This window comes from Oryx dammah, unplaced genomic scaffold (assembly GCF_014754425.2).
Source record: "Oryx dammah isolate SB20612 unplaced genomic scaffold, SCBI_Odam_1.1 HiC_scaffold_11210, whole genome shotgun sequence".
NCBI lineage: Eukaryota > Metazoa > Chordata > Mammalia > Artiodactyla > Bovidae > Oryx > Oryx dammah.
This window is the reverse complement of record NW_024080603.1, coordinates 970,925-990,842: the sequence shown is the minus strand read 5'-3', so window position 1 is coordinate 990,842 and position 19,918 is coordinate 970,925. Positions and strand designations below refer to the sequence as shown.

Below are 19,918 nucleotides of genomic sequence, written 5' to 3'. Positions count from 1 at the left end.
ACGGTGTTTAGCCACAAGACTAGAGGAAATCATTTAGGAGGAGAATGTGGATAGAGAAGAAGAAAGGTCCAATGGTTAGCTCTCAGGAAAAAGGGAAGCCAGCAAATGATACAGCAAAGTTGTGGTCAGGGAGTAGAAGGAAAACCAGGTGAGTGTGGGGCTTCAGGAGCCTAGGGAAAAAAATGTCTGGAGAAAGAAAGAGGGTGAAATCCGCTGAGAGGAGGAATAAGTTGAGAACAGAGACATGCCCTTTATGTTTGCCAAGACAGGGGTCATCAGTGAATCAATGACCCTGACCAGAGTGATTCTTTACAGAGGTGCCTGTCTCCCTAGTTCAGGCTTCCCTGGTGGCTCAGACAAGAAAGAATCCGCCTGCAATGCAGGAGACCTGGGTTCAATCCCTGGGTCAGAGAGACCCCATGGAGGGCATGGCAGTCCACTCCAGTATCCTTTCTTGGAAATTCCCATGGACAGAAGAGCCTGGTGGGCTATAGTCCATGGAAATGCAAAGAGTCGGACATGACTGAGCAACTAACACTTTTATCTCCCTATCTGGCTGCTGCTGCTACTGCTAAGTCACTTCAGTTGTGTCCAACTCTGTGCAACCCCATAGACAGCAGCCTACCAGGCTTCCCCATCCCTGGGTTTCTCCAGGCAAAAACATTGGAGTGGGTTGCCATTTCCTTCTCCAATGCATGAAAGTGAAAAGTGAAAGTGAAGTCACTCAGTCGTGTCTGACTCTTAGCGACCCCATGGACTGCAGCCTACCAGGCTCCTCTGCCCATGGGATTTTCCAGGCAAGAGTACTGGAGTGGGGTGCCATTGCCTTCTCCGATAGTAGGTGCTTAATAAATATTTAATAAGCAAATAAAAGAATCTGCCAATTGTTGATTTTCTAGTGCTAAGTAAGACTTGTAATTTTTTCTTTAAATAGGATAGTATTTTTTATTTCCTGTAAGCCAATTCTGAACAGATAGGACAGAATTTAGAAGTCAGAACATTCTAGAAAAGAAGTATTTATTTCTTCTATCCCTCAAAAGGTTGGAAGAAAAAAATTGAACACTTATTTCAGGGATATTTAGGATTTTTTTCTTACAAGAAGGTATATTGCTTATGCAAGAGAAAATCTGACTATTCCTCAGGGGTCTTTAAACTTCATTTAATTTGGTCCCCAGGTTTACATATTCTTAAATGAGCCACTAATTTATGAGAAGTAAATCCAAAAATTTCCCACATTTTATTCAAGAAAGGACATTCTCAACAGGGAGAAATAAATGGAAAAACAATGTTCATTTCATGGTGTTTCTAAAAATCGATCAAAAGTGAGGAAAAGTAATTTATGTGTCAAATTAGATTTCAAATGAGTAAAAATTACATGATGTACCAAAAGCTCTTTTCTAGTATAGACTTTGTTTTATATGTCTGTGAGGTATTTACAATAAGTTTGCAGGAGGAAAAATTGATTATTTCTTCTGCTCAGAGGCACTGACCTTGCATTTCTGGAGCTCAAATCAACTTTAAACAACATTCAAGGGTCATCTCTAAATTAGTACATTCTGATGTTTAACATTTTCTCAATGTGGTTACTGGAAGACAAGGCTTATGGAAGGCAACGGCCTACGTTTGCTTGGGGCCCTAGCCTGGATATGTGACTGACAATACAGACAGCTAGAAAGCATTAACAAAGCCCCCAGACCTTGAGTTTTAATTTTAAGAGCAGATTTTGTATTTGCTTAAGAATCAGGGGCTGAAAGAAAGCTTTCCGGAAGCAAAGAAATGGGGAAAGGATGTTAGAACATGGGCCAAATCGTGCAGTTCTGAAGTCCCAGGACATGTTGTTATTTGGGGTCTCCTAGGGTGTGGGAGAGCAGGGAATGGGGCTGGAGAGGTAGGGCTTGGAATCAGAAAGGGCCTTGAGTATTAATGTGAGAAATTTGAAACTTATCCTGAATGTAATGATACATCATTTTTTCTTATTACTTAAAGCAGTTTTTATGTTTCTAAATGTCCCCCTAAAATATCTGAATCTTTAAAGCAGTGTTTGGTGTGTTTTAAAAATTACTAATTTTACTTTTTGGCTGTGCTGGGTCTTCGTCGCTGCGCAGGCTTCCTCTGGTTGTGGTGAGCAGGGGTACTCCTCCTGCGGTACCTGGGCTTCTCCTCGCAGTGGCTTCTTGAGCGGAACGCAGGCCCTAGGTGCATGGGCTCCTGTGGTTCCAGCTCTAATGGAACGCAGGCCCTAGGTGCATGGGCTCCTGTGGTTCCAGCTCATGTGGAACACAGGCCCTAGGTGCATGGGCTCCGGTGGTCCCAGCTCTGGTGGGACGCAGGCCCTAGGTGCATGGGCCCCCGTGGTCCCAGCTCTGGTGGGACGCAGGCCCTAGGTGCATGGGCCCCCGTGGTCCCAGCTCTGGTGGGACGCAGGCCCTAGGTGCATGGGCCCCCGTGGTTCCAGCATGAGGGCCCAGTGGTTGTGGTGCATGAGCTTTAGTTGCTCCACAGAACACGGAATCTTCCTGGACCAGGGATCAAACCTGAGTCCTCTGCACTGGGAGGCAGATTCCTGTCCCCTGTACCACCAGGGAAGTTCCTAAAGCAGTGGTTTTCAATTCCAACTTCACATTATATTCAGCCAAGGTGTTGCCTAACAATAGAGATGAATATGAGCCCCCTCCCACTCAGATGCTGATTCAGTTGTTCCGGGCGCAGGTGAAGATGGTGGTAATGGGGCAGCCTGAGCACCTCTGGTCCAGCCTGGATTCTGCAGCTCATGGTTTTTATCCAACCTACTTTCTCAGGTTGGTGCCACTGGCTGCCTGCCACCTGGAGAGGCTATTTTTCCCCTTGACTTCTCCACCTTTCTCAGTTTCTTATCAAGAAAGGGAATGCTATGAGGTCATTATGTATGTGTTTTCAAAGACTGTTGACTACGGTGAAAAGTGTCTACTGTATATTAACTTTAAACAAAGGAGGTTTGATATGGTCCCAATTTGGTTTTTAAAAAGTGCTATAACATGAGTTTTTAAGATACTATCTTGTTTCTACTTGCAGTTTTTCACTTTCTTTATCCCAGTCAAGAAAAGTAAGGCTTCCTTACAAAGTGAAGGGCTATGCAAGTTGCCTGAAAACCACTTGTCTTCCTAGCTGTTGTTTTCCAGAGCTAAAGCCATTAGGTAATTATGTGAGAAGCATCCAAGGAAAGTGTCAACAGAAACAGAATTATTCCTGAAGAAAGGGTTTCCCCAGAGCTTTGGAGGAGAGACATTTCTGGTCCTTAGAGGAGTGCAGGCCTCAATGTCTGAATGACCTCTCCCTGAAATCCTCTTCTAGGATTCCCATCTCCCCATCTTCTTTGATGTAGATCACCTACTACATGGGGTTGGTGATCAGTTAAGGGTATACTCTGGGTTTCTACCATTGGCTTTTGTAAGTTTAATGTTGTTTTCTCCAACTTTCCTGTAGAATATAGTGCCTATTGTCTTGAGGCTGCAGCCAAAATTCTAAATTCTAGAAAAGAGCCTGGAAAGGAACCCCTCTAAATATTCACCATGGATAGTGGCTTTGTAGGTGATCTTCATGTTTTCTTTATACTTTCATCTGATTTCTGATGCTTCTGGTGTTTCAGCAATGAACAATAATCAGAAGAAAGTATCCTGTTATTTATTTTTATTAGAGAATTGCCATACTTTAGCTTTACATGTCTTTATTCCTTCCTTACCCGCCTCTTACCAACTAAAATGTCTTTTGGTCTGAAACCACTTTGTCACACTTGCCTTTCACCATATTCATTTGGGTCATGTTATAGATTCCACATATAAGTCATATTACATGGTCTCTTACGGGAGTTTGTTTTTTTGACTTGCTTCACTTATTATGATAATCTCTAGATCCATACCTGTTGCTGCCAATGGCATCATTTCATTCCTTTTTGTGGCTGAATAGTATTCCATTGGGTTTATATACTCTGTCTTATTTATTCATCTGTTGATGGATATTTAGGCTGTTTCCATGTCTTGGCTATTGTAAATAGTGCTGTAAGAACATTAGGATGCGTGTGTCTTTTCAAATTACAGTTTTCTCCAGATATATGTCCAGGAGTGGGATTAGTTTTTTGAGGAACCTCCATACTGTTCTCCACTGTGGTTGCACCAGCTTACATTCCCACAAACAGTGTAGGAGGGTTCCCTTTTCTCCACACCCTCGCCAGTGTTTGTTATTTGTTGACTTTTAAATCACAGCCATTCTGACTGTCATGAGTTAGTACCTCATTATAATTTTGATTTGCATTCCTCTGATAATCAGCAATGTTGACTTTCTTTTCCTGTGCCTATTGGCCATTTGTATGTCATCTTTGGAGAAATGTCTATTTAGGTCTTCTGCCCACTTCTCAGTTGGGTTGTCATTTGTTTTGTTACTGAGTTGTATGAGCTGTTTATATATTTTGGAAATTAAGCTCTTGTCGGTTGCATCACTTGCAAGTATTTTCTCCCAGTCTGTAGGCTGTCTTTTCATTTTGCCTATGGTTTCCTGTGCTGTACAAAAGTTTGTAAATTTGATTAGGTCCCATTTATTTATTTTTGTCTTTATGTCTATTTCCTTGGGAGGCTGACCCAAGAAAACATTGGTCAGAAAGTTTATGTCAGAGAGTGTTTTGCCTGTTCTCCTCTAAGAGTTTTATGGTAGCGTGTCTTACATTTAAGTCTTTAAGCCATTTTGAGTTTATTTTTGTGTATTGTGTGAAGGTGTATTCTAGCTTTGTTGATTTACACGCAGCTGTCCTACTTTCCCAGCACCATTTGCTGAAGAGACTGTCTATTGTCCATTATACATTCTTGCCTCCTTTGTTGAAGATTAATTGACTGTAGGTGTGTGGGTTTATTTCTGAACTATTTTGCTCCATTTATCCATATGTCTGCGTTTGTCCTCAAAGTATTTTTAAATTAAGCTGGGTACTTGGTTTTTTTTAAAGCCATAATGCTATTGCACAGGTAGCTACAGTATAGTGTAAGCATAATGCACTTTTATGTATACTGGGAAACCAAGAAGTTTGTGTGACTTGCTTTATTGGGTAGTCACTTTATTGCAGTGGCCTGGAACTGAACCTGCAGTATCTGAGGCATGCCTATATTTATGTATAAAAAATAATTCCTGTTTCACCCATCTAATAATGTTTTAGAACATATGACACCTGAGATTCGTAGCTTGACTTTTATCCAGCATGGTCCCATATGCTCTTCATAGACAGTCCCAATAATTCTGACTGACAGGCTTTGGTATTATTGATATTGTCAGGCTGTCTAGGTTTGAGGTGGTGACAAACACAATCTCACAATCACACAAAATCAGGAATGAGGTACGTAATCATTTGGCCATTCTGTCTTCCAGAGGTCAAGGGGAATGTTAGGTCTGAAAAATCAGAAATTGACTGTATAGCAAGGCTAGAATTGAGACTTAGTGCACCTCAGTACCCAGTACTTCCATTGTGTTAAAGTTCTAGTTTCCTGTTGGTGGGCATTTAGGTTGCCTCCCATTATTTTCCTGTTACAAACAGCGCTGCAGTGACAATTCTGAAGCATGTATCTGTGCTAACTTAGGGAGGCTGTACCAGTCTGCTCTTGCTGTCATAACACGATGCCACAGACTGGGTGGCTTGAACAGTAGGAGCTTATCTTCTCACAGTCCTGTGGGCTGAGAAGCCCAGGACAAGGTCCAGTCACTTCCATTTCCGGTGAGGGCTCACTCCCCGTCTTGTCCACAGCTACCTTCTCACTGTGTCCTTACCCCTCTCTTTCTCTTCTTTTTTTCCTTTTTCCTCTTTTTAAAAGGCTAAAGTCCCATCAGATTAGGGCCCTCCTTTGAGACCTCACTGAACTTTAATTACCTCCTAGGAATGTGAAGTCAACTGGGCCTTAGAAAGCATCACTACGAACAAAGCTAGTGGAGGCGATGAAATTCCAGTTGAGCTATTTCAAATCCTGAAAGATGATGCTGTGAAAGTGCTGCACTCAATATGCCAGCAAATTTGGAAAACTCAGCAGTGGCCACAGGACTGAAAAAAGGTGAGTTTTCATTCCAATCCCAAAGAAAGGCAATGCCAAAAAATGCTCAAACTACCGCACAATTGCACTCATCTCACATGCTAGTAAAGTAATGCTCAAAATTCTCCAAGCCAGGCTTCAGCAATACATGAACCATGAACTTCCAGATGTTCAAGCTGGTTTTAGAAAAGGCAGAGGAACCAGAGATCAAATTGCCAACATCCGCTGGATCATGGAAAAAGCAAGAGATTTCCAGAAAGACATCTATTTCTGCTTTATTGACTATGCCAAAGCCTTTGACTGTGTGGATCACAATAAACTGTGGAAATTCTGAAAGAGATGGGAATACCAGACCACCTGACCTGCCTCTTGAGAAACCTATATGCAGGTCAGAAAGCAACAGTTAGAACTGGACATGGAACAACAGACTGGTTCCAAATAGGAAAAGGAGTACGTCAAGGCTGTATATTGTCATCCTGCTTATTTAACTTCTATGCAGAGTACATCATGAGAAACGCTGGGCTGGAAGAAGCACAAGCTGGAATCAAGATTGCCAGGAGAAGTATCAATAACCTCAGATATGCAGATGACACCACCCTTATGGCAGAAAGTGAAGAGGAGCTAAAAAGCCTCTTGATGAAAGTGAAAGAGGAGAGTGAAAAAGTTGGCTTAAAGCTCAGCATTCAGAAAACTAAGATCATGGCATCCGGTCCCATCACTTAATAGGAAATAGATGGGGAAACAGTGGAAACAGTGTCAGACTTTATTTTTTTGGGCTCCAAAATCACTGCAGATGGTGATTGCAGCCATGAAATTAAAAGTCACTTACTCCTTGGAAGAAAAGTTATGACCAACCTAGATAGTATATTCCAGAGAAGGCAATGGCAACCCACTCCAGTACTCTTGCCTGGAAAATCCCATGGATGGAGGAGCCTGTTAGGCTGCAGTCCATGGGGTCTCAAAGTCGGACACGACTTCACTTTCACTTTCACTTTTCACTTTCATGCATTGGAGAAGGAAATGGCAACCCACTCCAGTGTTCTTGCCTGGAGAATCCCAGGGATGGGGGAGCCTGGTGGGCTGCCGTCTATGGGGTCGCACAGAGTTGGACACGACTGAAGCGACTTAGAAGCAGCAGCAGCAGATAGTATATTCAAAAGGAGACACATTACTTTGCCAACAAAGGTCCATCTAGTCAGAGTTATGGTTTTTCCAGTGGTCATGTATGGATGTGAGAGTTAGACTATAAAGAAAACTGAGCACCAAAGAATTGATGCTTTTGAACTGTGGTGTTGGAGAAGACTCTTGAGAGTCCCTTGGACTGCAAGGAGATCCAACCAGTTCATTCTAAAGGAAATCAGTCCTGGGTGTTCTTTGGAAGGACTGGTGCTAAAGCTGAAACTCCAATACTTTGGCCACCTCATGCGAAGAGTTGACTCATTGGAAAAGACTCTGATGCTGGTAGAGATTGGGGGCAGGAGGAGAAGGGGACGACAGAGGATGAGATGGCTGGATGGCATCACGGACTCGATGGACATGAGTTTGAGTGAACTCTGGGAGTTGGTGATGGACAGGGAGGCGTGGCGTGCTGCAGTTCATGGGGTCACAAAGAGTCGGACATGACTGAGCAATTGAACTGAACTGAACTGAAAGCCCCTATCTTTGAAGATGGTCACAAAGGGACTAGGGCTTCACCATATGGATTTTGAGGGGACACAAGGCAGTCCACAGTAGAGTCAATCTGTAGGATTAACTCCTAAGACTGAAATTGACTTGTTGTGTCAAAGGTAAATACATTTAAAATGTTATTTTACAGTGTTGAGTTTCCATCCAAAAACCTTACACCAATTATAGTCCCAGATCTCTATGTGAGTTGTTTTTCCCCATCTTCACTAATTCTGGATATTATCCAACTTTATTTTTTGCCAGTATAATAGCCTTTAAAATTTGCATTTAAAGACTTATGGATGTTTTGGAGTGTCTTGCTATATGGTTGCTGGCCATTTGTGGTTCTTCTTCTGAAACACATACTTGACTTCAGTTGGCATTGGGAGCTGAGTCCACTGCTGAGACTTCTTCCCATGCAGTGTTCACACGTGATGTCCTGATGCACACAGGGCTCTCTTTCATTGGACTTTGCCTAACTTAGGAAGGACACGTCTATCCAGCTCCTATGAAAGGTTATTTGTTGTTTAGTCACTAAGTCGTGTCTGATCCTTTTGCGACCCCATGGACTGTAGTCTGCCAGGCCCCTCTATCCATGTTACTTCCCAGGAAAGAATACTGGAGTGGGTTGCCATTTCCTTCTCCAGGGGACCTTCCTGACCCAAGGATCAATTCTGAATATAATGTAATGCTACTTACTTCTTCAACATAGAGCACATTTACCCAGAGTGATACGTAAACTTCCAGTAAATGCACCTAGTTTCAACATTATAATAATCAGCAAGAAATATACTCCACAACCATCTGCTGGATTTCCATCGACCATGGGGACACATGATGTCAGGAAGTTCCTGAGTGCTCATCTAGGGCTAAAGAAAGTGGAAAACGTCCTTGAAAAGTGTTTCTCTCAGGAGGGGTCTGTCTGGAATAGTGCTGACTGTCTTGAGCAGTGCCTAGCATTTAGGGCAAAGCACTCACTTGATACTTGGGCAGAGAGTAGTGAGGATGAGTCCACAGCAACATCAGCCATCAGAGTGTGGCTTTACCCTAAAACTTGCAACTTCCACAGTAAGAGAAAAATCTGTCACCTCTTCTTATTGTAACAGTAATAAACGTTAACTGTTGGGTGAAAATATGGACATATTCTTTTAAAAATGCCCTGACACACGTGGTAACAATAATCACTCAGTGGTATCGTCCAATACAAAGTTCACAATCTAGTTCTGTGGTGGTCTCCAAATGTCTCTTCTTGCCCTTGGTTTGTCTGAATTAGAAACTAAACAAGATCCACACATTACATTTGATTGTTAAGTCTCTCGAATATCGTTTAACCCTCAACAAGCCCTCTCTCATTTTCCCACTATGCCCATGCTGCAGAATTCAGGTAATCCTGTGGAAAGGCTGACAATAAGGAAACTCAAAAGGAGTTCAACTTCCCCCGACATTCAGGTAATAGATTTGGGGGAAAAGATGAAAGTGGTAGTTCAGTGATGGAGCGAGGAAGGGCTGAGGGAGTGAGTAGGGCTGCAGTTCAGCCCCTGCCACGCTGTCTGCATGGCTTTCTCTGTTTGGCCACACTGTGTGGGATCTCATTCCCTGACCAGGGACCAAACCTGCGCCTCCTGCATTAGGAGGCAGAGTCCTAACCACTGGACCACCAGGGAGGTCCCTGCTGCCTGGATTTGAGGAAGAGGCTAAATGTCTAAGATGGGGAAAGGACAAAGTAGGCCCTAGGACAGGAGAAAGATGAGAACGCAGAGAAAGATAGGATGAGGGGACTGGAGAGAGAAGAGGCTGATGAAACCAGATTGACATTCTCGTCATATCAAAGCAGTCGAGTCATCTTCTCAGAGCAGAACAGATTCCCCCTGAAGAGTTACACATTTATCTGGTTTATGTTTTTCCTTATACATTTCCATGGTATGTATGAAGGTTAGGTTTTGTCTCTCCCAGCTTCCTGCCTTTGATTTCCTGTTGTGGTTCCTCTGGATGTTTTATTATCGATTTTGTTGTCTATGAGTTAAGACAGCGTCTTGACCACTTAGTGGCTGAGGCCACTGCCCCATTCAGTCTATTTGTGGTTCTCTTAGGAGTGTATGGCTTTAAGACTTCTGCTTCCTTCTTACACTGATAGTAAGAGCAAGGCAATAGGACCCAAAGTAAAGATTCTGACCCACAAGAAATGAAATGTGCAAATACCTGTCCTTTTTCAGGGATGTTTGACTCCTTCAGGTCTTTTCTGAAGTTCTGGGTGAGATGTATTCTAAAGCCCAGGTTCCTTGTCCTGGCCTGCAAAACACAGGGTTTTGCATCCCACAACCTCAGCTCACACTGTGTTCTCCCAAGCTCTAGCCCACTGGCCCCTTTCCGGGGTTCAGGTGTGCAGTCAAGGCTGCCACATTGCTCTCCCTCCGCCCCAGATCCTCTTGGAGTTGGCTTCTTCTCATCTTTCTTGTCTCTGCTCACGTGTCCTCAGGATGGCTCCTCTGATCTCTTATCTAAAGGACTCCCCCCCACCCCACACAGTGATTCTTGGTTCTTTTTCCTTGCTTTATCTTCATTGCACTTCTAGTGTTATCTGGTCTGTGGGTTTGATCGTTAAGTGTCTTCTATGGATTAAATGTTTGTGTCCTCTCAAAATTCATATTGTGAAGGTCTACTCTCATATCACATGATGGTATTTGGAGATGGGCTCTTTGGGAGGTAAGTTGGTTGTGAGGGTGGAGCCCTCGTGAATGGGATTAGTGCCCTTGTTAGAAGAAACAGGAGCGAGCTCATCTCTCTTTCTCTATGCTATCTGAGGACATGGCAAAAAGGCAGCTGTCTGTAAACCAGAAGGAGGGCCCTCACCAGAACCCAACCATGCTGGCACTATGACCTCAGATTTCCCAGCCTCCAGAGCTGTGAGAAACAAATATTTGTTGTGTAGGCCCCCAAATCTATGGAAATTCTTATAGCCCAAACTGACTACAAGGGCCTGTGCTCACCAGTTCATGAGATCCAGGAGAGCAGACCTGAGTAGGCCTTGTTTACTGCCATTTCTCCAGCCTCTAGAACGATGTCTGGAAGGCAGTAAATACTCAGACATGACTTATTGAATGTATTGTAAGTGGAGAAAAGTTCCAAGTCTCAGAAGGTCAGACTGCCCCATTGTTCCCCTTACATTTTGGTCCTTCCTGGTGATAAACTAGGTGTCCACAACTCCTTTCAGTCACAGCCAGCTGCCTGCACAATCATTCACCTCAAAGCCTTGAGAAGTTAATGACCCTCCCAACGGTGGCTTAGGTTCTTGAAGAAAACTGCTGGAAAACTGGAAGAAATTCCAAAGAGCATTTTGGAGATGTGAGAGAAGGATTTGAATTTCGACATGTGAAATGGCAGGTGTAGAAAGGAGGGACTGGGGGATGAGGACTGGCATTCTTTCAGGTCAGGCCTTGTCCCCATGTCTTAACCCATGTCGTGACCCTGAAGCTGCTCAACAAGCTTACAAAGTAAGAATTAGTATCCCCGTTTTACATATGAGGAAACTGAGGCTCAAAATGATAAAGCAAAATTTTCAGGATCAAATAGCTAATACGTGGCAAAGCCAGGGTTCAAGCTAAGATCATGCTGACTCCAGCTTCTGTGTGCGTATGTGTGTTTCTTATCCCCCACCTCTGCCATCTCTGCTCTGAAGACATGGGCGGGGGGTGGGGATGGAGCAAAGAGGGTGCTGACATTACACAGATATTAAAAGACCCATGAAAACTGGATTGAAGAACACTTCCCGTGTTCTAACCATCTATATTGATTTCAAATATGCTTTAGAAGCACCTGCGGCAGAACAGGCTCTGCTGTCTTGAAACAAAGGGTCTAATCACTGTCATTTTAAAAATAATATAAACAGACATGTGGTTTAGTATCCACATGGTTTATTTCTCACCATTCTCCTGACAAATGAAAATTATTTAAGATCACACTGTGTACACAGATAAGAAGAAACAAAATGTTTTAAATGACGCACAACAAAATCCAGCAGTATAGAAGAGTGCACATGAGCTCTTGCTCACTGCACAGGCTAAATCCAATCCCTTATTTAAACAGTAATAAAAATACAACCTTTTACGGATCTTGTACAGACTACAAAAGAGGGAAATTATTACCATATGTGATTTTTTTATTAGGCAGTTTTCTTCAATGAGCGGATATAGAAGCAGAAGGCTGTGTTTTTTAAAGGAATTAATGTTGTGAGTTAGAGACTACACTGTATTACCACTGGCATTTTCCATCATGGTTTGTGCACACCGCATGATCATCTTATATAACATTACATTAAAAAACTATATCTAAGTGACAGTTTTATCACATTCACACACCATGAGCTGGTTAAGGAGGCAATGCTGCAGTGGCCTCCTGGAGTGCTTTGCTGTTGGTAACAAGGATGGTACATTGTGGTTAAAAGAAATTAGACATCAATATGGTTAAGTTGTTCCAATTCATTAAAGGCCATCGGTGGCCACCACTGGAACAGTGAGTTCTTTTGCAGTGTATATATCCTAGAGCCGAACACCATCATTGGTTAAAATTTTGTCTAAAAAGTCAGTTTCTGTGATGAAAACTATTTTCACAAAACTGAAAGCTACTAAGCTGTTTTAATGTACTTTCCCTCCTCATTAGCATATTTATGACCAAGGTCTCTGAAACCTTTGGAATTTACTCTCTTTTTAATATGTGCTCTTGTTTAGATCTCACCCATTTAAGATTACCACCTAATAGGCTTTAAAGTGGTGGTAAGAATTTCACCAGGGAAACCCTTTGCTCGTTGGGAATGCTCAGCTGCTGAGCAGTGCTCTGAAGCCACCGCAGCGCAGAGCTGGACTCGACAAGAACACTCAGGAAGCTATTGTGCGGTGAGCGTCATTTCAGAGAATCTTCCCTAACTGTGCACATAGTTCACAGTTATGTGGGTGGCACAGTGGCACTATTGCTATGTGTTGAAGAAGACTAGTGTATGGTGTTCTCTTCCCTGTTATCTGTTTGCTAGAAAGTACTTTGGGTCAAGGTCATTATAACTAGTGCCCCGGGACACCCTGTAGTCTCTAAGAATGTCGCTGGCCTGTAAACAGATTCTAGTTGGTGATCTTCCACGTGAATATCTGTTTCATGAAGGCAGTCTGAGCAAGAATCACAGAAATCCAAAGACATTTCTGGAGGACAATCCTGGCAGTGCCACCAAACACCCTGGGTAGGTTCTGTTCCCACAGTTATCACACTTGAAACCCGCATGTTGCACAAATCCACTTTCAGCTTGCATTTGCTGAAGTTTTCCTGTGTTGTTGTTTTTTAACTTTAATAACTCCAATATTCCTTACATTCAGGGAAATTCCCATGTTGTTGTTTAGTGGCTAAGGCATGTCTGACTCTGTGACCCCAGGGCCTGTAGCCCACCAGGCTCCTCTGTTCATGGGATTTCCCAGGGAAGAATACTGCAGTGGGTCTGTTTCCTCCTCCAGGGGCTCTTCTCGACCCATTGATCGAACCCACGTTTCCTGCACTGGCAGGTGGATTCTTTACTGCTGGGCCACCCTGGAAGCCCCCACTTCCTATATATGGTAGGAATATTGTCTTCATCTGATGCCTCCTCAGTAGCAGGGTTCATGGGGCTGTGGAGACGGGGTCAGTCATCGTCTTTGCCCACATACACTGGTGGCTCGTGGGAAGTCATGAAATGGAAGGCTTAAAGAGATGCTTTTCCAGGCTTGCTGTTGTCGGCTTGCGGAAGACTCTTTGGAGAATGTATGTACTTCGGTGTTCTGCCTGGGACTGGAAGGCCAGCTTTAGTTAGCTTCATGAAATCCTTCTGCACTCGGCTGGCAACCTGTCTTGCTGTCCTGTTACCCAGTTCATCTGCTCTCTCCTGCTAGCGTCGAGACTCTACTTCTTCAGGAGGGTATTTCAGGAGTAGTCGTTCAAGCGTCTTCTGGTCTTCAACAGTCCATAGTTGGTTAAATGTATCATCACACAGGGGTCCTCTTATCATCCGAGGATGACTGTTTGGACCTTCTGGACCATCACTCAAAGGCAATATAGAGTATGAGAGGGACTCCCCAGCCTTCCTAGGATCCAAAGGACTTTTTGGTCTAGCAGGTAAACCTACTTTATCAAAAACTAGTTTAACTCTCCTCATATGTCTTTTATGATTTTAAAATTCTCTTTCAAAGTTCCCAAGGCTATTGGTTAATTGGTCCCATACAATCTGAGGTACCTGAATAACTCTCTGGGGACATGGAAGCCCTATACCAGCCTTCCTCTGGAGTTTTCCCGCACATCCAATGGGATTTTTAAGTGTTTCTCTCTGAAGTCTGCCCAAACTTTCAAGGTCCTGAACTGCTTGAGCATGCTGCACCTTGAGAACAGCAATCGTCTGTAACAATCTCTGATAATTTTCGTGCGGGGCCGAGCACTGCAGGCCTCTCTGGCCACCGTGACTGCCCTCCGGCCCCACCTGGCACCAGCTTGGGAAGCCACCTCGGGGGAGCTCAACAGAGGCTCCAGGGCACCTTCCTTGGTATTTTTACACAGTAGGGACCTCTATAAATTATAGCGTTTTGGCCCTTCAACTGCAAAGGAACCAAAGACTGTCACTGGGCCATCAGGAATCTCCCCCGTGTAGAGGAGGTGGACGTGCACGCAGCAGAAAGATGCCTGAAATTTTAGAATTTCATTGTTTCTCGAGTAATCTTTTTACTTGACAGAAATAAGTGTTGTTGCGCTTACATTGTCTCAGCCTATTTTGAAAATGAGATAATGCATCTTCAGGGTGGGAGAGAGAATCATCCCTCCTGACACATTTTGCACACTGATAACAGGATGAACCAGGAGGGAGAAGCTACTTAGAGCGGCTGCTTTCTTTCCAAATTGCGCTGCAGAGTAGTAAACTATCAAAGCCACACTCAGCTTCCCCTTCCATCAGCACGATAGATGACTTCAAGGCCAAAGCAGCCCGCGCTCCGTCACAAAGGAGGGCCCCTTTCATATCCAGATGCAGCTCTGTAATCCTCTGCAGACTCCCAGCATCACTTACTGGGTTGGAAGTTGACTATTTGGCTGGGTCTTGTGTTTCCTTCACTATTAGAGTCCAAGCCGCAGCAGGAAGAACGTACCATCCACCTTGTTGATGGACGCTACAGAGAGAAAATTAAAAGGGGTTGGCTGTGGAATGAAAGCTCCTGGTTGACCAATGTTCCCAACACATAGGAAAAAAGTTGGTCTTTGAGTGATAGATCCATTCTAGGTTTTTACGTGGCAGAGAGAAGTTAGGTGCATATTGTGCTGTTCTTTGCTGAGAAAAGTTCACAAGTGAGGCGTGTGTGTGTGTGTGTGTGTGTGTGTGTGTGTGTGATAGCTTATGGTGAACAATGATCTCCAAATGTGAGTGTGTGTGTGATAGCTTATGGTGAACAGGGATCTCCAAATGTGTATGTGTGTGTGATAGCTTATGGTGAACAGTGATCTCCAAAGAAGAATATTTAGCGGGACCAGGGACCAGGCTTGATCAGTCAAGAGCTTTTGTGTAGCAGAGTTTTATTAAAATGAAAAAGGGACAGAGAAAGCTTCTGACACAGACATCAGAAGGGGGCGGAGAGTGCCCCCCTTGCTAGTTTTAGCAAGCTGTTTTATGTCTGTTAGAAAGCTATTAATCAGATAAGAGAGACACCTCAAGGCTGGAGGAGTTTCACCAGGCCCCTCTCCCACAGTATGTGTTTTTGAGATAGGATGGCATGAAGTGTGTCATCCCCTAGACATAAAACAATTGACATGAATACTGGTTTGTTGAGCTATTATCACCCCAAGTTTTGAGAAAAAGAAAAAAAGTTAGTTTTAGGTGGAACCATTTTGAAGAAAGGCAGATTCCAAAGCAAATATATAGTTTCATTAACACAGCTTAAGAAAACCATTTCCATGGAAAGTTTGTTTCTTCCTGCTACTTAGGGGAGGGATAAAAAAAAATGTCTGACCCTTGCAGCCTGTTTCCTCTGTTTGGAGACCCCTGGCCTTCCTGCCTGTTACCCTCTCCTGTGTGTGAGTCCAGCTCCCCTGGAAGCCTCATTACTAATTCAGGGAGAAGGATGCCAAGCCCCACCCCGCCCCTGCCTCCCCACTGAAGGAAGGATGAGCATGGTGTTAATGAGAGCTATCAGGACAGAAGAAAGGAGACACTTGTGCACCTTCATGTGAAGAGGCCAACAGTAATAAAACTATCTTGGGTGTCAGCATCCTGAGATGCTCCTGGTACCCATTGCTGGCCTGCTCTTCCTATAACGTGGTAAAGACATCTTAACATGTTAAAGAAAAACTACTCCTAGCCAGAGTAGTTTTATGTCTTTAAATCAGAAATCTGAGAACCAGGGAAGACAAAGTAAGCTCCAAATCCAGTGTTTCCTAAACTCTGGGCAGAGCAAAGCCATCTGTGAGGCCTGTGCTGGACTCTGCCTTCACTGGCTGGGATCTCTCTGTTGAACAGTCTCTCTGCTGGGTCTTGAACTTGGGCAGATGCGGGGCCCTGACTAATGCAAATATGCATTTTACAGAGGAGGAAATTGAGATCCACAGAAGGGACCCGAGAGCCTCTAGGCACAGCAGAACCAGAACTGAACTCAGCTCCAGAGCACATCAAAACCCAATCAAGCCACGTTTCCTTTGTCAGTATGCACAGATCTTGCATTGTGGGCTTTAGCGCCACGGATCTGAAGATTCGGTTGTTCAGAGCAGAAGGCAATTTGGATCAATTGTCCTGTTCAGTCTGCACCAGGAAGCTCTTTACTGAGCTCCTGACACCCTAGGAAAAATAGCATCACCCAGCTCTGCTAGTGCCTGATTAGCACGTCAGCTGGGGCTGCTTCAACTTTACCTTTAGGTTATCTCTCTATTTAATACCTCGGGGCTCTGTTCTATTGATCACTGAGTCTGACTCACTGCTGATGTTTTTGAGCAATTGACCATTACTTCAGGTAAATGGGGGATCCAGAGGGAAGAAGGTGTTTGTGGTCCTGCAATTTCCTGGCATATTACCCATCTGGGAGATGGTTTAGGAGTCTACTGGAGAAGACTTTTTAAAAAACACAGCTCAGCACCACACTTTTTGTGGAAATTGACACCCAACTTAATTCAGGAGAAATCCAGAAGAGCTAGAATGTGGAGCTTCCTTGCCTGAAGTTGTGGAGCCAGTATGAGTGGGTTTGACCTTGGCAAAAAAGCAAAGAAAGTCTGATCTTGTCTCAAAGGGGCCCCTTTGTGTCAACTCATGATTATTTGCAACCTGTGTTGGAGAAACATCTGTAGACTCAGTTCTATTAATGTTTTTCTGCCTCAGATATTAAATTTAAGGTAGAGACACTCATTCCTTTTGGTTGTTGTTTAAACCTATGGTGTTAGTGTTTATCCTCAATCAAGTCATAAAAGAATCTCCAAACTTACAAAACTCGGCTGATATTAACGTATTTTTGCACGTAGATACATGCCATTTGTTTTGAGGTGGGGTTAAGAGACTCTTCTGAAGTCGAAGTTTAAAAACATGTGGGTTTGAAACCTATAGACCTGCTAGTAGTAAATAAAGAGTAAAGTAATAGAGTCGATCAGGTCTCCTGTTTACACAGTACTTTTGCTTCTCACAGGGACAACGGCATTTCTTAAAGAGTGATTTGCTGGGTGGGGTGGAAGGGTGGGCCTTAAAAAGCACACCCCACACACTGACACTTTAAACTCAGACAAAATGATCTGTTCTCTTTATGGTTAATTGTTGAGGCTTTCCTTGGCAGTTAATTCCTGAGAGAGGGAACACACAGACTTTAACTACATTGGGTCTATTTCTCCAGGTGGAGAATGCGTGGAGGCGGGAAGTTGTGTTCAGTTCTATTTTGTTCCTGGTAGAGATATAAAGCCTCTGGCATATGATCTCAGTTAATCCTCTAACAACTCAAAAGCTAGGTAGGATTATCACTGCTTCACAGATTAACCCCATGCATGGGGACGTGAACAAATTGCTGAGTTGCACAGGTAGAATCTGGATTTGTCTTAGCCCAGGTTGTATAACAAAACATGACAAGCTGGGTGGCTTAATCAACAGACATTTATTTCTCACAGACCTGGAGGCTGGGCACCCAAAACCAAGGTGGCAGTAGATTGGGTTCCTGATGTGGGCCTTCTTCCTGGTTCCTAGACATCTGTCTTCCAACTGTGTCCTTACATGCCTGGGAAAGAGAGAGAGTTCTGGTCTCTCTCCTTCTTATATGAACACTAATCCCATCATGTGGGCCCCTCCTCATTACCTTATTACACTTAATTATCTCCCTAATGCCCCACCTCCCAGTGCCAACACATTGGGAGTTACAGCTTCAATATATAAACTTAGAAGGGAGACAGTCAGTCCTCAGTAGGAGATGTCCTCACTTCCTGCCCCCTTGCTGAGCCTTGGCAGGGATTGAAGAAGTACTGTAAAAAGGACCAGATGGGTAGGGATCTGAGAACCCTGGTGGCCACTAATATTGGGAGGCGTTTCCAGGGGCAAGATGTAGCCTTGAGAATGAGAGAGCATCTATAGGGAAGAAAGAGCATTTCTTTTTTCTTTTTTCTTTTGTAACCCTAACTTGTAGCATATAAATTTGTTGCCAGTATGTACACACTCACACAGTACGTACATTCACACTCGTATATCTATGGAGAGCAATACAGAGGAATAGAATAGGGTTAGCGTCTATAACATTAGTTAATTCTGGAAGGTGAAATTCTAAGTTATTTGATCTTTTTTTCATTTATCTGTAGTGTTTACTTCTCTAAAATGACCTGTTTATTATTTGTGTATATATAAAATTGATATTCCAAATCCTCCCAATACATCTTTTCATGATTTGAGTTCTTTTTCAAAGGTCACTTGTGTTGTGTCTGTGTATTTCAAAACAATAGGTTGTAAATTCAGGTGTTTAGTGTTAACTCTTATTTTTCTTCCCAACATACTGATGTATTTGCTGTTGGTGGTGGTTTGCTTTTGTGTAAGACTGACCAGTTGTCTTGATATCCTATAGCTGCAGTCTAAGTGAGTAAGTGTTTTTCTGAGCTCTCCTCGAGGCTTTCAACAGCATGAGATTTTGTGCCCTTACAGTTATGAGACAGAAGTGAAGACCATTTGTTGTTATTCATTTGCCAAGTCGTGTCTAACTCTTCATGACTCCCTGGACTACAGTTCGCCAGGTTTCCCTGTTCCTCACCATCTCCCAGAGCTTGCTCAAACTCATGTCCATCATATCGGTGATGCCATCCAACCATCTCATCTTCTGTCGTCCCCTTCTCCTCCTGCCATCAGTCTTTCCCAGCATTAGCGTCTTTTCCAATGAGTCAGTTCTTCGCATCAGGTGGCCTAAGTATTGCAGCTTTAGCTTCAGCATCAGTCCTTCTATTGAATATTCAGGATTGATTTCCTTTAAGATTAACTGGTTTGATCTCCTTGCAGTCCAAGGGACTCTCAAGAGTCTTCTCCAGGACCACAGTTTAAAGGCCTTTTATGAAATGGAAAAAGGTGAAGTTAGGAAAACTGAGCCCACTGGGGTGCCCAGCAATCCCCGTCCCACAGATGAATGACTTTGTTACCTTTTCAAAGAACAGTCAATTTTTGATTCATGAACATTTAAAAAATAAATATTAAATGAAGCTAGTCTTATTTTTTTGCTAGTACTGTTTGGGAACAAAGATTAAAATAAATCAATAGGAAAAGGAAAGCCTTTAGTTATTCTTTGTAACATTTAAAACTTAAACAAAGTGGCTTAGTGGGAGCTAAAATTAATTAGAAATCAAAATTGTATTTGCTTCATCAATATTAAAATAAATCCAAGGGAAAACAAAGAGGCTCTTTTGTCATTAAGTTTAATTTGATGTAACGGTCTTAGTTGTTACTGTTTGCAACTGTGGGGGTTTTCTTTAAAAGAATGTCTGAGCATGTATTTTGCAAAACATCAACAATTTGTTGAGTTATCTATAGAAGGTAGATGATTCAAAGGGGAAGAAGGAAGAGAAGGCTTCAGAACAGGCAGGTGAGGTGAGGTCTTAATAGCAGCTCAAGACCTGCACGGTGGGTGGGGTGGCTGAGAAGCCGGGGAGGAGCCAGATGTCCACAGGGGCCCCGGGGGCAAGGTTCCTCTCTCCTGTCCTCCACCGTGTTGGTGGGTAGCGTTCTCAACTCCCTC

At 43.4% G+C, this 19,918-nt stretch overlaps 1 pseudogene; it reads right to left on the bottom strand.

Annotated features, from left to right (window-relative positions):
* Window positions 1–12,711: 12,711 nt before the first annotated feature.
* Window positions 12,712–14,718, bottom strand: LOC120860925 (annotated as a pseudogene).
* Window positions 14,719–19,918: the final 5,200 nt, after the last annotated feature.